The 19470-nt window shown below is 40.5% G+C and overlaps 1 long non-coding RNA gene across 1 annotated transcript; it reads right to left on the reverse strand.

Annotated features, from left to right (window-relative positions):
- Positions 1–3131: 3131 nt before the first annotated feature.
- LOC105857628 (uncharacterized) lies at positions 3132–6467 on the reverse strand. The gene is made up of 2 exons (XR_012920492.1): positions 5414–6467; positions 3132–3390 (listed from the first exon to the last, which is right to left on the reverse strand). It is a non-coding gene; the product is annotated as an uncharacterized LOC105857628 (long non-coding RNA).
- Positions 6468–19470: the final 13003 nt, after the last annotated feature.

Genomic DNA, 19470 nt, shown 5'->3' on the forward strand with positions numbered 1-19470 from the left:
AGGAATTAAAGGAAGTGATTCCACTTGAAAGACCCTAATGTATGTCAAGACTGGAGGAGAGAAAGGGAGAACATAGGTAGAGAAGAGGCCCAAAGGGAAAACAGTTATATGTATTGTGCCTGGGTAAGTGATTATCTTGTTGTGTCCTAAATTCTAAATGTGAATGTCATTGATATCCTGTTCCAACTTCCTCTGAATCTATTAAACGGTTGAAGCCAGAGCTTGGTTCCTGCACCAAGCTCACAATGTAGGTTAATACGTGTTTTTTTGTTTTGTTTTGTTTTGTTTTTCTTTTTCTTTCTTTCTTTTTTTTTTTTTTTTTTTTGAGACAGAGTCTTGCTTTGTTGCCCTGGCTAGAGTGAGTGCCATGGCGTCAGCCTAGCTCACAGCAACCTCAAACTCCTGGGCTCAGGCTATCCTGCTGCCTCGGCCTCCCGAGTAGCTGGGACGACAGGCATGAGCCACCATGCCCGGCTAATTTTTTCTATATATATTAGATGGCCAGTTAATTTCTTTCTATTTATACTAGAGATAGGTCTCGCTCTTGCTCAGGCTGGTTTCGAACTCCTGACCTCCAGAAATCTGCATGACTCGGCCTCCCAGAGTGCTAGGATTACAGGCGTGAGCCACCGCGCCTGGCCATAATACATGTTTTTATTGGACTGGAATCTCTGTTGCTGTCAAGGCTGAGAAGAGCCAGCTGAGGAAGGATGAGGCTGACCCTTGGGCGGGCTGACTCCAGCTCCCGGAGAACACTGTGCTGCATTCTGCACCCACCACAGGGACTTTGCCAGAGGATTCTTCACTGGCAGCAAGTGCTTGCTTTTGTTTATTTGTTTGAAGAGCATAGGCTGGGTTTGGAACCAGTTGTCCCTTCTCTGCTTCTTTAGATCCTGTGTATAGCTCCCTGATCACTTCTCATGGTATGGAGTCTTCCCATGGATGGCTTATTGGAAGGCAAGTTACCAAAGCGCCTTATTAAGAGTATGGCTTCTGGAGCAGGACTGCCTGTGTTCCTGTACAGTTCCACCTAGTACTAGATGTGTGGCCTTGGGCAAGTCCCTTAACCTTTCTGTGCCTCAGTTTTCACATCTGCAGAATGGAGATAATTATTAATATAATGTATATTAATATAATGTCCAAAGAACCTGTTAGAATCAATGAGTTAATATGTGTAAGTGTCTGGAACAGTGACTAAAATGTTAGCTGTTAATATTATTATAAATCTATTTATATCTTTTCCACAAGAATGTGAAATTCTAAAAGGCGAGGCAAATTTGTAAATCCACTCCTTAGCATAATATTTTATTCAATGTTTATTGAATATTGCAAAATAGTTTAATAGGTTTGCTTTTAGAGCTCTGACTCACTATTCACATATTTATTCATTTAGTCCATCACTCAACAAATGTTTCTTGAACTCTTACTGGGCACCGAAGTTATCGTTAAGTGCTGGGTATAGATGGCAAATCAGAGGAAGAAGATCTCTGCCTTTAGGGAATTTAGTGATGGAGACTATTGTAAAAGAATAAAAACAAAAATACATTTATAATTACAATGTGTCTTAAGTACTTTGAAGGGAAAGACTAGAGAGCTATGAAAGAGAAGAACCTTTTGTTGCCTTCAAGTCCTTGATCTGCAATACAATGGGGAAAAGATGCTGGAAGATGGAAGAGAATTTGTATATGTGCTCCTCATATTTATGGTTAATAAATATGTGTGATCAAGGTAAAAACATCTGTATAACTGATCTTCTGCTGGTTCTTCTCATGCTCTGGCTTAATCAACACATAATGCTCTCTGATGTCCGTGGCTGGTTAGCTCATTTGGTTAGCTAATGAGGTCAAGGTCAGGGGTCAGCATGGGTCAGTGAGCTTTTCTCCTTTCTGTGGCCAGATTGCACTCTTAACCTCAGCCATCTTGCAAAAGTGAGTGTTTGGTCACATAAAGCTTGAGTCAAGAGAATGAGGATGGAGGAGTCTCAACATTACCCCAAACTCAAGCCTCATTAATCATAGGCCTCTGCTGGCATTCTCTTATACTAATGATAGCATGCTGTATTTTATTGTTTTCTGTCACTAGGGAGGGTCTAGTACCATTTTTGACTTATGTAATCAATAATTTCCACAATTTTTTTCCCCAGAAAGGAAAACTGTCATTTCAAAATAAACAAACCACTTTTGAACGTCATCTCTACTGGATGCATGCTGTGGACTAGAGCAGTCCTCTCTGGTGGTAGCATAAAAATCACTTGGGTGTTTTGTTAAATGCAGATTCTGGTGCAGCAAGTCTGGATGGGACTGGAGATTCTTCATTTCTACCAAACTCCCAGATAATGCTCTTGCAGCTGATCCACGGGCCACACTTGAAAGAACACGGGAATGAACAGACAATAATAAAACTAAGTCTAGATTTTAGAAATACAGCAAATACTAAGCTGAAGTATACAGTGAGTTTGACCACTGGTACAACCTGCTGGAACTGTTTACTATTTAGGGTACTTCATTGTTTATAGCTAAGCTCTCCTTAAACAATGTTTCCTTTCAGCCTTTTTTTTTTTTTTTTTTAAATAGTGTTCTATTTTCCTGGGAAGAGAAGCATAAGGAGGAATTCAATATACTTTCATTTCAGAATATATTTATACACATAATGCTCAAAGGGCTGGAGCTGGGGTTAATTCCATGTTATGCAACATAAAATGCCTTTGAAATACACACAAAGCCTTTTGTTTTATGGAGGCAATTTTAGTTTCATCTTCAGCTTACTCCACCATATGTGACAAGTGTGGTAAAAATCTTTTGTGTCTTCTGTATTTATTTTTTGGTAATAAAAGGAGACAGCTCCTTTTTCCCCCTGCCCAGAAGAAGCCTATTCTCCTGCTGACATGTCTGGGTAATTCCAATTGATGCTAAGATGATCATGAGCATGAAGTTACCAAAGAAACCACTTCTCTGAGGAAATATCCATGAGTGTGAAATCATGGAACTCAAAATTGATGGGAAAGTCGCTCCAAACTAGTGAACATTGCCAGGATTCTTATAGGAAAAGAGCCTAGAAATACTACAATCATCTCCTTTGCCATTTAGCAAAACGCACTTCTATTATCTTTAGAGAAAATATCCAAACTCTGCTAAGTGCAAAATGCTTCATTTATTTTTCTTCAAGTACTTTGGGTAGACATATATTTGTAAAATTTGGATTTTCATAGTTTATTTAGTCCAACCTCAACATTTAACAGGCAAGGATACCCAAGTACAGAGAGGAACTAAATGGATTCTTAATGTATTACGTGCAAATTAGAGCCAGAACCAGGACAAAAACCCAAGTCTCCTGCTCCTTGCCATTGCACCTCCATGCCTTGGATGCCTTCAGATAGTCACAGGGAAAAAGCTGAAAAATACATTGATATGAAGAAAAGTTTTAGGATTTGCACAGATCTTTTGTTCCTCAATTTATTTAAGCAATCCATAAATACTCAATTAGCTTCTACTAAGTGCCTAGCACTGTTTTACATAACATAAAGTAATTTAATATTATGTATTGGTTCGGGTTTTCTGACAGTAAACTGCTTGGAGGTGAGGTAAGCACTTTTCAGGGGGCGTCAGGAGTAGTGTTAAGCCGAGTGAATTCTTATAGCCCACTTGAGCTATTTATGATAACAAATTTCCCCACATTTGAAACCTCCACCACTTTTTACTCTTCTGTCTCATCCCCCACATAAATCAGCGGCTAAGATTCTTTCCTAAATGCCTCTTACATCACTTCTATCCTTTCTTCATCTGCTTGTCTTGAAGGAAGGCCCTGTTACTCAACTGCCACCTCTGGTCTGTGGTTGAGGCTTGGAGCTCCTCCTCCCCAGGATCCCCACTGACACTGACATTACTTTTGCTCCTCTGGGTTTGCTAGGTAACTGAAGTTAGTTTACTATTAACACCATTCCCCTAGTTTCCTTCCTATAATCTTTGACCTGGACTAGACTCTTCCAAACTTCTCCTAAAAAGTGCCCTTCATCACAGCTATTCTTTCTCCTATTTGTCCTGCACATGGCTGCTAAATCCATGTTTCTAAAGTGTGGTCATTTGTGCGCATGACCCATCTTCCCTGAACCGGGCCTTCAACATTGCAGGCAGTTAATAAAGATCTCCCTCTTCTTTTTCTGTCTACCTTACGTAGACGAAAGCTGGAGGAAGAAGTCTCTAGTGATTCTTTCAGTTTCCATATATGTAAAATGGGGGTAATCATAATACCAATAATTTCATAGGGTTGTTGTGAAAGTTTAGTTATTATTAATAAAAAATTCCAAGCTATGAATAGTTAATTGTATTGTCTGCTAATACTTGGTATCATTTTGTGTATGCTAGTTTTTTTTTTTAACTGCATAGTAAATATCTTGAGGAAAAGACAATGTTTTGCCTTTTGGGCCTCCCTTCAAAGCCCACCAACTGCCTAGCATGGGGCTGTGACTCCAGGGGCCATCAGGAGCAGTGTTTGGCAGTTCACCCTCATGCAGGCTACATGCCAGGGTTCATGCCATCAGTACGTCTGTTCTGATGGGTCAGTGCTTGTGCCACATTGGTTGACAAATATTTGCACATGCTCCCTGCTTGGCTGATTTATGGTAACTGGAGTTTACATCAACCAACTGAAAAAGTTAAGATAGATGAAAGTCATACAGGCTTTTGCTCTCTCCCTGCCATCCCCATAATATGAATTCTGTATTAAAAATTAGTTGTAGTCCAGGAAGGATGGCTCACACCTATAATCCTAGCACTTTGGGAGGCTGAGGCAGGAGGATTGCTTGCTTCAGGCTAGGAGTTCGAGACCAGCCTGAGCAAGAGCTAGAAAAATTGGAAAAAAAAAATAGAAAAATTGGCAGGGTTTGGTGGTGTGCGTCTGTAGTCCCAGCTACCTGGGAGGTTGAGGCAGGGAGATCACTTGAGCCCCGTAGTTTGCGGTTACAGCGAGCTGTGATGATATGCCACTGCACTCTAGCCCGGGCTGCAAAGCAAGATCCTATCTCAAAAAAAAAAAAAGTTACAACTATATACTTTAACTCCCTCTCATGGCCTACCTTACTTCATTGTGCCTACATTTTAATGGAATATTATGCGGAGGGTAGTGGGAATAATGAGAAACACAAAGAGATGGCAGGTGCAAGGTGCACCTGGATTTCCGCCAGCGTGCTGTAAGGCGGGGCAAGCGCCTGCGCTCCCACCCCTGGCCTGAGGATGGCGCTGTGGGTGGGAGCCACGCTTGGGGACCCTAATGAACAGGGATTTCACATTGATAACGGTGTTTAAAAAGTCGGGTAGCATACTGTTACCTCCATGCACTTCCCCCCTCTTTAAGTAAGGTCTGGTACTAAATAGCTGACGTCCATGTTGCACCATGTTAAAGAAAAATCAGCTCATACCCTGGGATGTATTTCTTTGGAGGGGGACCCCGTCCAGCTTTTACAAGCAAATTGTCCCTAAGCGTGACTCGAATTATCTTCCCAATTCAGCGCTGAATTTCCCAGAATCCGAGCACGCTGTTGAACACTGGGGTCACTGAGTAGAGAGGGTGGTGAGTTAAATGTCACTCTCCTCAGCGCTGGGGGAATCCCAAGGACTTTGGGCGGCCTTCATCCTCCCGAGTTTTGAGAGTTTGGCAGACACCATAGAAAACCCCCCTGTTCAGCCCTCAAGTTGTGTGAGCTCCATGGCAACGGCAGCCTTGGAAACTGGAGAGAGAGGGATGGAGAGGGACGGGCGAGGGAGAGATAAGGACGGGCGACTGAATGGGCTTTGGGAGGAAGGGAGGGGCGGGGAGGACGCCCGCGGCCGCCGCCAGAGCGATCTCAGAGCGGCCAAAAGGCAAGCGCGGGCCTGGCCGCCAGCTGAAAGGGACAAAGGCGGTAGGTGGGTGGATGTGGCGGAGGGAGGGAGACAGGTCGCAGACGCTGGCGAGGCCCGGAGTTCTGGCCCTGGGAGGGGACGCACCCCGGCCCCCCCAAAGGCTCCGGCCCAAAGAATGGCCTGGCGTGTAATCCAGCGCGGGCCCGGTGACCACACTGGAGTCGTAGTCTTTTGTGTGAGCTACAACAAAGGAAGGGGAGAAATCAGGCCACCGGCCCGCGGCGCAGACTGGCTGGTGCGGATGTGTCTCGGCCCTGGCGGCGACGTGAGCTGCCTTTCGGACCGTTGCTGGGCAACCGGACGCCGCCCGCCCGCGCCCGCGGAGCCCGCTGAAAGCCGCGGCGGCCGGGTGAATGGCGGAGGCACGGCGTTCACAGGCTGGGCTGGGGAGGAAGAGACAAAGGCCTGGGAGCTGGGACCGGGACTGTGTGGGACCAGAGGGAGGCCCCATTCCCTACGAGGGGGCATACGGGGAGCCCCCTTTTCTCAAGGGCCTGAGTTGGCGCCCTGACTTGGCCCAGCGCGTGAACTGCTTGAACAAATATAGCTCTTCCTCCCATCTTCAAGTTCACAGCCTTCCTAGCCCAGATGTTGTATTCAATTGTCTCCGCCTATTGTGTAAAACACGTAAACAGCCCCAAACAAACAACAAAAACAAACCCTGTTTCAAGCGGCCAGCTGAAACTTATTTGTTAGGCAGGAATATTTTCCAAAGTTGGACCTACCTATCATGCACCTGGTGGGTAAACAGACTGAGGCTCACCACGGGATTGCATCGTGAAGCATCAGTGGAAAAACTAGTGCTACAACACCCGTAGTTTAGTCAATAGTAATGTAACAGTGTTAATTTCTTAGTTTAGACCAGGAGTCAGCAAACTTTTTCTGTAAAGGACCAGAGAGTATAGACTTTGGGTTTTGTGAGCCAGATGATTTCTGCCGCAAATGTTCAACTCTGCCATAGCCGTGCTAAAGCAACCAGACAGTATGTAAAGGAATGGGCATGGCTGTGTTTCAATAAAACTTTATTTATGGACACTGAAATTTGAATGCCATATAATTTCCACATGTCATGAAATATTAGTCTTCTTTTGATCTTTTCCAACCATTTAAAAATACAAATGACTTTTGCTTGCAGGCTCTACTATAAACAGGCAGTGTGCTGCTACAGTTTGTCATCCCCAAGTTAGGACAAATGGACCTAAGTTATGTAAGATGTTAACATTAGGAGAGATTGAGGAAGGGTATATGAGAATTTCGTACACTTTTTGCAACTTTTCTGTAAATCTAAAATTATTCCAAAACAAAAAAATTTATTTTTAAAAGTATTGATATGGAAAGCTTTTTAGATGGAATGTTTGGAAAGGGATTTGTTGTGGGAAGGAGAGTAAGTCAGAGTTTATTGTGTTTGTGTGTGTGTGTGTGTGTGTTGGAGACATGAAGGAATGTTTTTCCCAGTATTTGTTGACATGTGGTACTAAGACCTCCCAAAATGAAACACCACTATATTGGTAATCAAGCAATTAACATCAAACGGCCTGAAAACAAAATAGCATTCCAATTACACAGAACTCTGACCCTGAGGGTTGAGCAAACAATATTTTCAGCTCCTACTGAACCAGGATGGGAAACATTAGGACAAAGAATCAAACTCATTTTTCTCCAGCAGGAAACTAGAAAATTCTTGGCCAGCTCAATTGCTCATTTTTAACCGCACGCCCACATATGAGTGTGTATGTGCGCGCACACACACACACACACACACTCCTTTTTTTCTTTTCTAATCTGGCTAACAACAATACCAAACAGAGCACAGACAAGACTTTGCTTTACAAACCAGGGTCTGTACTCCTTTCCTATTTTTACTAGTTGTGTGAATTCAGATTTTTCTTTATATTTGTCTAAAAGTAGTATGATATTATGAGACCCTCTCCTTGCCTTCTTTCAGATTGAACTCTAAAATATTCTGTCTCAGGCTTGGCACTACCAATTATTAAGAATGGATGATAACTAAGTTCTAGAGAGCTGCTGTAAGACGTAGTACCTGTAGCTAACAATACTATGTATTGTGCATTTTAAAATATGTTGATAGGATATGTCTCATGTTAAAGTGTTCTTACCACCACCCCAAAAAAATGAACATGAAGAAATTTTTGGAGATGATAGATATATTGAACACTTTGGTTATGGTGATGGTATCATAGGTATATACATATGTCCAAACTCATTGAGATATATATGTTCAATATGTGCGTGTTTTGGTATATCAATTATACTTAAGTAAAGCTAAAGTAAGAAAAAGAATGGATAATGAGAAAGTACAAGAGGGCACTCAACATAAAGTACACCTTCTTCCTGACTGACTATAGGAATAAGAAGATGTGAGCTGCAGTATAAAGGTGATATAAAAGCCCACAGGTAGCACTGGTGTAACCCCGTCATGGTGGGCAGAGGGAGGCTTAGTAGCCAGGGTCAATGGTGAAAGTGAAGGAGGCACTGGCATAGTGTTCCTTGGCAAAATGTGGAGCAACTGGAAATTTGATTTCAGGGGTTTTCCATCATCTCTGCCTTCTTATTTCTTTTTCTTCTCTCACATCCTTTTTTTTTTTTTTTGAGACAGAGTCTTGCTTTGTTGCCCAGGCTAGAGTGAGTGCCGTGGCGTCAGCCTGGCTCACAGCAACCTCAAACTCCTGGGCTCAAGCAATCCTACTGCCTCAGCCTCCCGAGTAGCTGGGACTACAGGCATGCGCCACCATGCCCGGCTAATTTTTTTTCTATATATATTAGTTGGCCAATTAATTTCTTTCTATTTATGGTAGAGACAAGGTCTTGCTCTTGCTCAGGCTGGTTTCGAACTCCTGACCTGGAGCAATCCGCCTGCCTCGGCCTCCCAGAGTGCTAGGTAGGATTACAGCCATGAGCCACCACGCCTGGCCTTTTCTCACATTCTCAACTGCTCCACATTGAGACTTTGATATCTTAATTGGCTTTTTCAATCGCAGGTGTTTCAGAATTCATTCATTTAACAACTGTTATCAAGTGCGGAGTTTCCCTGTGCTAGTCATAGACTGGGCCGGGGACATGCAGATGAATTAAGGATAGCTTCCAGCCTTGAGCATCATGGGGCTTGGAGTGTAGACAAGGCCAAGCTCTTCCATGTGGCTTGGTGGACACCAGCATCAGAATCACTGGGGTTCACAGAAAGACAAATTTTGTGTGATATTACTGATATGTGGAGTCTAAAAATGTTGAATGTGGAGAAGCAGAGAGTAGAATAGCAGTTGCCAGGGCCTGGGGGATGTGGGAAATGGGAGATGCTGGTAAAAGGGAACAAAATTTCAGTTATAAGATGAATGAGGACCGGGCACAGTGGCTCACACCTGTAATCCTAGCACTCTGAGAGGCTGAGGCCGATGGATCATTTGAGCTCAGGAGTTCGAGACCAGCCTGAGCAAGAGCAAGACCCCATCTCTATTAAAAATAGAAAGAAATTAATTGGCCAACTAAAAATATATATATAAAAAAATTAGCTGGGCATGGTGGTGCATGCCTGTAGTCCCAGCTACTCGGGAGGCTGAAGCAGAAGGATTGCTTGAGCCCAGGAGTTTGCTGGGCTGTGGTTGAGGTTGCTGTGAGCTAGGCTGACACCACACCACTCTAGTCCAGGCAACAGAGTGAGACTTTGTCCCAAAAAAAGAAAAGAAAAGAAAAGAAAAAGATGAATGATATCTGGAGACCTAATGTACAACATGGTAACTATGGTTAATAATAATGTATTGTTATATTGGAAATTTGCTAAAGGAATAGATCCTAAGTGTTTTATCACTACACACAGAAAAAGGTAACTATGTGAGGTGATGGTTATGTTAATTGCCTTGATCGTGGGAATCATTATACAAGGTATACTTACATCAAAACACCACATTGAACACCTTAAATGTACATCATTTTTAAATTTGTCAATTATGCCTCAATAAAGCTGAAAGATTATTTTGAAAAAGAATCACTAGGGAAGGTTTTATTTACAAATGCAGTTTTCTGGGTCCACCTCACAATTACTGAATCAAAACCTATATTTTCAGGAAATTCCTCAAGTGAATATTTTGCTCATTAAGCATTTGAGATCCACTGGAAATGTGAATGGGTGTGAAAAATGCCTTAGGTGTGACAAGGGTGTGATACACTGGTTACTGTAGAGACACAGATGGGTGGATGGGTGGAAAGGGAAGTTCCCCACAAATGACACCTGAGCCTAATCTTAGTGAAAGGAAGACAAGAATGGGGATGAGGGTGGAGGACAGTGTTTGCCGCTGAGGGAACAGCGGGACAAAGGAAATGGGAGCAGGAAACAGAATCCTGAAGTGTGAAAACCTACACTTCCTTCTGTAGCTGGAGCGTGAGGAGCAAGGAGGCGCGAACTCTGGTGAGGGACTTTCAAGCACGTGATAGTGGAAAACTTATTTTGGAGCAAGGGACTCTCCTTTATGTCACTCTGTCTTATTATAAGTTCAAGTCCCCTCCTCCCCAAATAATGGGCTCTGGTTTTTGGTAAGGGCTTGGTCTTTTTCTTCACATTATATTCTGTGTAACCCAGGCATGTGGAATGAAAATGTGCTCCGCTGTCAAAGGATGATATCAGATAAGGGCTTATCGGGTCATTTAGGCCACTCTGCTTCCAGACTCAGACATCCCTGGAAATAGAGCTATCTGCCTTTGATCAGAATAGGGCTGTGAGCTCTGTGATGGGTAACCAAGGGAGGATGTGGATTATCCTTTGACATGTTTAAAAGAAGGCAAGCAATACCTGTATTCTGGGGGATGGTTATGAGGTAGATATGGGAAAAGAAGGTGCCCTCTCCTGTCCTCCAACCTTTATTTCTAGTGTAGCCTGTCATTGTATCCTTATTGGCATTTTTGTCTTCTTCCAGTGTTTCTTTTCCTGGACTTCAGCAGGTGGCCTTGGCATTGTAAGACTTTGATTCTTCTGCAAACAAGATGATTATGTGGTCAGCCTTATCTTCTTTCCCATGGTTTCATGTTTCCTTCCAGGTTGATCTGGTTTCTTTGACAACCCTATTTTAGGCATGTGACATTTTGCTTGGTAAAGTGTATGAATTGATGTAGCCAGGGCAGCTAATCTAGACCAAACACACACACACACACACACACACACACACACACACACGCACACGCACACACACCACACACACACACACACCATACAAACCTCCCAACAGCTGCAGAGACTATTATCTAGGTCATTTTTCATCACCAGCTAGAGAAGCAGCTTAATTCATCAAAATGGTTGAAGTCACTTGAAAAGTTAGCACTTACCATTTGGCTCCTGGAAGACAGAAACATTTGTTTTGTGCTAAAAGTGACCCTTTGTGTCTCTCAGTAGGAAGCCATAGATTTAGGTGAAAGCAGAATGGTAACCAGTTACATAAAAGTAGAGGGCAGGGTGTTGAGGGCTGGAAAAATATGGGAGCAAATAAATACATTCCTATCTCATCCCTACCCAGATATATGCTCATTTTCATGGAGCAGTTATAAAAAGAATAGCATTATAGTTTGGTGCATGTCAACCTTGGCACTATTAACATGTTGAGCATGATAGTTCGTAGTTGTGGGGGGCTCTTCTATGCCTTGTAGGATATTTAGCAACATCTCTGGCCTCTACCCACTGATGCCAGTAGCAACCACCCCCCTACCCCCAGTTGTGACAATCGAAAATGTTTCCATGCATTGCCAAATGTCCTCTGGTGGCAAAAATCACCCCATATTTAGAACCCTCGTTCTAGTAGAATCACTTACCATGTTAATTAATCAAGTAGCATCCAAAGTGTTTACGGTAGATTTGGGAGGGGGGGATGCACCAATGGCTGCATATTTGTGGTTTGTAGCTTTCATAGGCAGATCAGGCTTAAGTGGACATGGAGCATAGTTTTTCCCCAAGAATGTGACAGTCACAGCTGGGAGTTGACAGTGGAAAGAAGCAAATCCTTTTGGATAAGATATCCTGTGAGCATAACATGTGACATTCATGGGTTTTCAGAAGTGGCTTAAAAGTTTTTTTTCTTCTGAGGCTTTGTGTAGTTGCTGTCCTCAAGCATAGAATTTCAACTCTTCACAGTTCACAGGAGCTGCAGGAGAAATCCTTTTTCTCCCTTCTTGCAGTCTGTGGGTCTCCTTGACAATATGCTAGTATCCATAAAAAAGAAATTCACCCGAACCTCTAACTTGTGGTATTTGATTTTACCCAGAGTCAGAGAATGTTCCATACTGGAAGTCCCATTAATCTTACAGTGAAAATTAAGTTACAGGCTGGTACATCCTTCAGTAGGAAATTCCCATGGTTCCAGGCCCCCAGGGTGGGTCTCTGTGCTGATTTTGGAGGAAATCCACATTGCCTTCTCCAAACTGTGGTGAGCCTTTCTTTTGCTCTTATCAGACTTGCCCTGCCCTTTAATACAATAAAGCCCAAACAATGAAAAAGAAGCAATGGTGAGATTTAGACCAAAAAAATCACAAAGGAAGGAAATTTTGAATTACTGCTTTCACTCAGGCTCTCATTCAACGCCTCCTAGCATTATCAAAAGATCAGGGAATCATGTTCTGCACCCCACAGCATATAATTATCTATAAATATGCTATTGTAGGCTTAGAGTCTTAAACTATCTCAAGCTCTGAACTGTTAGGTAAAAAATTTCAGAGTGCTAGTCAGGATGTCTTGGAGATCTCAGAAATAAATTATGGGTACACTTTGAATTAAACTTAACAGAATGCAGTTAAGATTTGGTAGTTACCATTTCTTTGGTCTTCGATCAGATTTAATTTGGTCTGGACTTCAACATCATGCTTAGATATCCTGACCTCTTTCCATTTTTATATTGTCATTATAGTCAGATAGGCATTGACATATTGACATTAATAATATGTAGGAATCAAGTTTCTTTCATCTTTGCAATACCGACCTTAGTTATGTTTCCTTTGAAGCAGCAGTTTAAGTCTCTGGGGTTTTTTGTTGTTGTTGTTGTAAGTCAGTTGTTAAGTTGGTGATTGCATACTCGTTTCACTCTATTCTCATGAGTGTAACTTAACACTGTTGGATTTACCCTGGCATGTGAGATAGTCATAACATTAAACTTCAAAATCTCTAGGACAAAAATCTAAGGTTTGAGTTTCCCTAACCCTTTGCAGAGATGTAACTTAGCTGGAAAATTACATTTCAACTGAACATTCTATAATGCTCTGAGGTATTGCAATAAATGAGTATGAAAATGCCGAGCACATCCCATACTGGCACTTCTTATTAAGCATATAACATTCTTGAGTGAAAGTAATATCTCAGAGTAATTTGGTTATTAAGGAAATAATAGCATATCTTGTCCTGGTGATAAAGTTACCGTTTGTTAACAGTTTTTCTCCCCCACTTGAATAGCTGCATGAAGAAAGGTGCCTAATGAATTTTCTCTGAACAGACTGCCTGTTCCATATTATTTTCTTCTATCTGATTTTGACCATTATATCAAAGGCTGGATGACAAAGTCCTATCCTTAGTAAATCCACAGATTTCACATAAATATTCAATAAACTAAAGACTTCTTAAATCAAACCTATAAGGCTACATTCCAAGTGTTATTTCATAGGTGGTAGAATTACAGGTGATTAATAAAATTTTTTTCTTTGTGTTTACCTGCTTTCAAAATGTTCTGCAACTAATATATATTATTGTGTATTTCAAAAGCTTTATTGTTAAGAGGGTTAGTGAGTCCAGCTTCCTAGTTTTTTCAAATTACTCAATCACAGACAGCCAGGGTAAATTTTTTGCCTCACTTTTTTCAAAATAAGAACATATTTATTTTTATTTCATTGTTTAAAAATGCATAAAGGTGATATTTTCACTCCTAAAGCTCGTTTAGCAAAGAAAGGAGCAAGTCATTGTTAGTGTTTAATTTAGAATATTCCTAGGGAGATGTGAGTATATTAAGTATTCATTTAAGCATCTCAGGTTGATGAAACTGAAATAAATGAAAAAGTTATTATGCATTCAACGGACTTGCTTTTTTAGGATAAATGATACTTGAAATGTATTCAGATACATTCCTGATAAGTGTTTTTAATTTAATTAAATATGATTTATGAAGGTCACGTCTACACAAGAGCAGCCTTGTATTATAAAGCTACAAGAAAATGAGCATAGCTGCCTGCCATTCAATTTGCTCTGAACTTTCATGTTCTTTTACTACATCTATTATTTCCCAGTTAAAAAGAAAAGAAAAAGAAAAAAGAAAAACATACATAGGAAGCAAAAGTATATATTAATAGTCAATTAGTTAACAATTTCTGTTTGCCTTATAGTCAAACAATATAAGTCATTGGCTCCAATAGTGTGGGGAATTCAAAGCCATCAGAATTTCTGACCCTTACAGTATCTGACATGTCACAGGTGTTTAATAAATATTGGTTTTGCATAAACACATGAATGCATAGAAGATAAACTGGAATAATGAATAAAAAATTTAGAAATTCAGAGAAGGGAACCTTGACTGTGGTTCGGGAAGTTTTTACTGAGGAGGTAGAAATTAAGCTTGGCCTTGAGACATGGATCTTTCTTAGGTGGAGAAGGCAGGGAACAGATGCATCAGCTATAAGGCACGGCTTCACAGAGATCAGATCTTTCCTGAGCAGGAGAGGTAGTACTTAGGAAGAGAGAGTGAGCGAGTGGTTAGACAGGGGAGGAGCTTCAGCCTCAGAGGTGAACCCAGACTTTCTGATTCCACCTCTGTGTTTGCTGGATCCCAACTTCTGTCCCGAGGAGACCCTTGGCCTGGTCTTCAGGGAGTTTGTTGAGGTCTCTGGCCTTATGTTCCGTTTCTGATTTTTGCCTGACTCACAAATGTGACTCATTCCTGCCTCAGCTAGGCTGGCAGTTTAGGACATATGACACCTATCTTGCTACAGAGTTCTCATATGTATGACTTCAGACTCACTGTTGCTCAGAGCTTAATAAAAACTGAGTGGAGAAAGCAGTCCAAAGGGAAGGTTGTCCTCTAGCTAGTGGTTTTCATGGGGAAAGAATACACAATGACTATAAGAAATATAAATGTAATCTCATGATATTTCATATATATCATAATCACTATGTGATATATATACACATGCATGCAAACATTTTATTTATGTTAAATTGTATATATTTTATATGATAAAATGCATGTGTTCACAAAATTTATCCTAAGAATATTTACCCTGATTCCATATCCTAATAACTGGGGTGCATTTTGATATATTCTAGTCTATTTTATTTTTGTGTATCATATAAAAAATGCTCATGATAATTCAAAGATTTGATTTCACACTCCATAATGGGTCTACCTGTATACTGAAAAATTTAGCTCTAGTCCAATATCAGTGTGCATAAGAAATACTTGGGAAATTTTTTTTAAAAGCTAGATTTCTGAAGCCCCTCCCATAAAGAGGATAATTTGTTACATTGTAGGGGAGGCCCAGGAACCTACATTTTTAAAATCAAGTGCCCTAGTTAATATCAATAGTCTATAGATCACATTTTGAGAAATATGGTGTGGAACTTGAATATGTTGGGTTTTGGTATATGTTGGGGGGCAGGTCCTGGAACCAATCCTCTGCATATACTGAGGGACAACTGCGTGTTTGTATACGTGTATACACGTGTGTGTATGCATATATATATATATATATATACACACACACATATATATATAGAGAGAGAGAGAGAAAAAAAAAGAGAGAGAGAGAGAGAGAGTAAAGAATAAAAATAATAGAGAAAAATACTAGGTACTCACCTAATTGATGTTGTACTTCCAGTATCAATTTTCTACCCATTGTTATCTTCCTTTCTCCACTTCCACTACCTTTGGCTTCCACTACCTTTTCTGTGTCTTAATTTTAATAATCTCAATCCTTAACTACTCCAGCTTTTGCCTGTAGTTTGCCCTCAGTTTATCCATCCTGCATATTCCATTAGATGAATCTTCCTAAAAACTTTCATCTTGTTGTTCCCCTGCTTAAAGACCTTTGGTGGCTCCCTATCCTGCCCAAACTCTTTGGCCTTGCACAGGGGATTCTCTTCCATAGAATCTCATTGGATTTCTGTGATAACTTGGCATAATTTTGTCTTTCCTGCTGGTCTAGTACCATACTAGGCACCAACGGTAATGCTCTAAATGTGTTGATTAAAGGTGATATAAACCTCTCAAATTCTTCTGCCCTTTCATATTTAGCCTCTGAAGAAGAGTTTTAAAAGTAACAATGAAGAGGTTCAGATGATATGTTCAATCCATGTTCAGAGTGAGGAGTATTTACTGTCCTAGATAGAGCTTGCAATCCTCCAATTTGTACCTCTCAATGGGCAGTCATTTCAAGGATGTCAAGAAAGAAAAACCAATACATGGAAGAGGGAAATGAAGAAGCTGGTTCATTGGAGAAAAGCTATTCATGTTACCTGTAAAAGTGGAAACCTTTTGAAGCATCGCTATATTGAATAGAGTCACCTAACTTACTGTTTATAAAATATATTAATCTTCCTCTCTTCCTTTCAATGCAGTGGAATAGGCTTAAAATATGATTAAGTTAATGATATCTAGAGGTGACAGGCTGAAGCAAGTTCAATTGTGGGTAAAATACCCTTTGGTTGAGAAGCCCATAACTGAAATGGTCATCAGCAGATCTCCAGGGAAAGCCTGCAGAAGTGAGAGTACTTAGTCTGCCATGAAGATAAATAAAGGCCCGCATGCCCAGAATCTAAAACATAGCTATACAAAGTGAACCTCATGAGATTCAGATGGTGTCTAAAAGAACGGGTTATATTTGCTCATTCGCCTTTTTTAGAGCCCTAAAAGGCCACACTTGTTTCAGTGGCTGCAAAATAACTAAATAGAACTTTAGAGCTAGATTAAGATTTGGTTGGAACATGCTCATTCTCATCAAATAGTATGTTTAAGCTCCAATTGCTCTATGAAACACTCATAAATAATGTGATTTCTGTCTCTAGGAGCTGATATTTGCAAGGAGATGCTCAGTAAAAGTGTAGATATAAAATACATTTTTGTAGAAATACAGTGTGCTGTCTTTTGTATAAGAGGAGAACGTGAAATGACCTACTTCGTTTATTTTGAGGCTCTTTTCTCTCCACATGCTGTCACCCTGTTACCCTCCCAACCAAACACAAATTTGCCAAAAGAACAATTCATGGAACAAAACAGAATGAGATGAGCTGCACAAATTAGTTTATCACTTATAATTTTAGAATTTCAATAGCCTATGATAGACAACTGAACTAACCAGTAAGACATTTAGATTGAAAAATGCCTTAATCTGGCCCCAGTGCAAAAGACATATTTAACATTGCATAAAATCCAATTTTTCTGAGTCTTTGCATTATATACACATTTAAAAAGAGCTTTCTTGAGGTACAATTGGCATATAATAAGTGTGTATATTTAAGCATACAGTTTGATAAATTGTGACATATGTGTACACTCCTGAAACCACTGCTATCCATTACAACACAGAGTGTCCTCATTCCCCTTTCTAATCCCACTTTTCCACCCTACTTCATCCTCCCCCACTCCAACAATCCCCTGGCAATCACTGATTTTCTTCCTGTCACTATTGATTAGTTTGCATTTCCTAGAAATATAAAAGTAACCACGCAGCATGCAGTGTTGTTTCGTCTGGTTTCTTTTATTCAGTACTTGACATTCACCCAGATTGTAGCTTTCATTAATAGTTCATTTTTCATTATAGTTGAGCAGTATTTCATTGTATGGACATACCACAATTGTTTATCCATACATCTATCACAGGACATTTGGATTGTTTCCAGTGTTTGGTGATTACAAATAAAACCCGTGAACATTCATGTGTAAGTCTTTATACCGATACGTGCTTTAATTTCAGGAAAAAAATGCACCTTGCTGGAAATCTATCGTGCGTGTGTTTCAGTATGGGATGTAGAGGAGAAATTGTACCCCTCTGGTGGTGAATTAGTTTTAGGTAACCTGCTTTACTGGAAAAGCCAAAAATGTAAATGAAAACAGCTTTTGAATTTGGTTTTTTAACTGGCTTTATGTTAGTATGTAAGCAGTAAAAGCAAATAAAAGGGATACTCGGCTTGGTGAAGTAATCAGCTTTGATGTTAATCTTTTGATAACCCACATGTTTATGGGTAGAGGGAAAGATAACTCTTCAGGATTTGCTTCCATTGGCCGAGGTAGGATGGACTTAAAATTTCCATTTTATACACAGCATCTGGTGTATTGGGCTTTGCCTGTGAGCAGCAAATATTAATAATAAGCGATGGGAAAGAATACACTATTCAGTGGAAAATATAAAAACAAGAAAAAGAACAAAAAATATAAATATTTTTTGAGGGACTAGAACACATTTAAATTGGGGATAGAACACATTTAAATACAATAGAACACATTTAAATTTTGAGTTGGAAAAGAGTTTAGAGATAATGGCGTTCAACATTTAAATTTTGGTCATGGAGGAAAATGAGTCCCAATGAAATATACAAGAAATAGGGAAAAAGAAGTAAGAAATATATAAGAAATATACAAGATCAACAGGGAATTAATGCTAGAACCGGAACTGGAACCCAATTCCTTGCAGCGTTTTTTCATCCTATACCAACCATTTATTCACTTAGTCATTCATTCATTCCACAAATATTTATTGAGTGTATGTGACGTTCTGGATCTTGTGTTAGGTGCTGGGTGTGCGACAGTGAATGGAACAGAAAGTGGTTCCCTCCTTCTTGGGTCGTGCAATTTGGTAATGGAGACTGACATTGTTGGGTGGGCAAACACACACACACACACACACACACACACGATTATGGACTGTGGAAGACAGAGACAGGCGCTATAAGAACACATAAGGAGGCCTGGCTAGTGGGGACAGTCAGGGTTGGGTCCACACTTATATATAAATCCACACTCCATTTTTCTTGTCTCCTACGTCTATCTTCCGATTATAACTTCTGGGCCTGATTGCACCTATGTTCATATTCTTTCTGCCTGAAACCAGTTCTTTTCACTTTTTAACGTGGTGCACATCTGCTTGTCTTTCTAGGTCTACCTGAGATGCTATTTCCACAGAGAGGACTTCCTTGACTCCCAGACTAGGTTGTCCTTCCCTGCCATTCATTCTCATGGCACTGTACGCCTTCCCACAGTCCCACGTCCCACAATTAATTGTGTAATTGTTTAAGATCTGACCTCCTCACTAGACTGAAGGCTCTATGAGAACAGAGACAATGTCTGCCTTGCCTCATCCTGTGAACAGTTCTGCTGTGTATTAGACATTCAGTAAATATTGATTGAATGCTTGAATGAATGACTCTGTCTCTGGGCTGTCATTAATAATGTTGACCATCCTTTTCCTTCAAACCTCAGAAGCCCATGAAGTCAAAAGCAACCTGATTCATATAAGGAATACTTTCCCTGCTGCCTTTTCCTTTTTCCTTGCCCTTCTATCTTGAATTTTTATAGTCCTTGACATAAAATAATCCTCTCCCCAGTCCGTT

This window comes from Microcebus murinus, chromosome 8 (genome assembly GCF_040939455.1).
Source record: "Microcebus murinus isolate Inina chromosome 8, M.murinus_Inina_mat1.0, whole genome shotgun sequence".
Taxonomy (NCBI): domain Eukaryota; kingdom Metazoa; phylum Chordata; class Mammalia; order Primates; family Cheirogaleidae; genus Microcebus; species Microcebus murinus.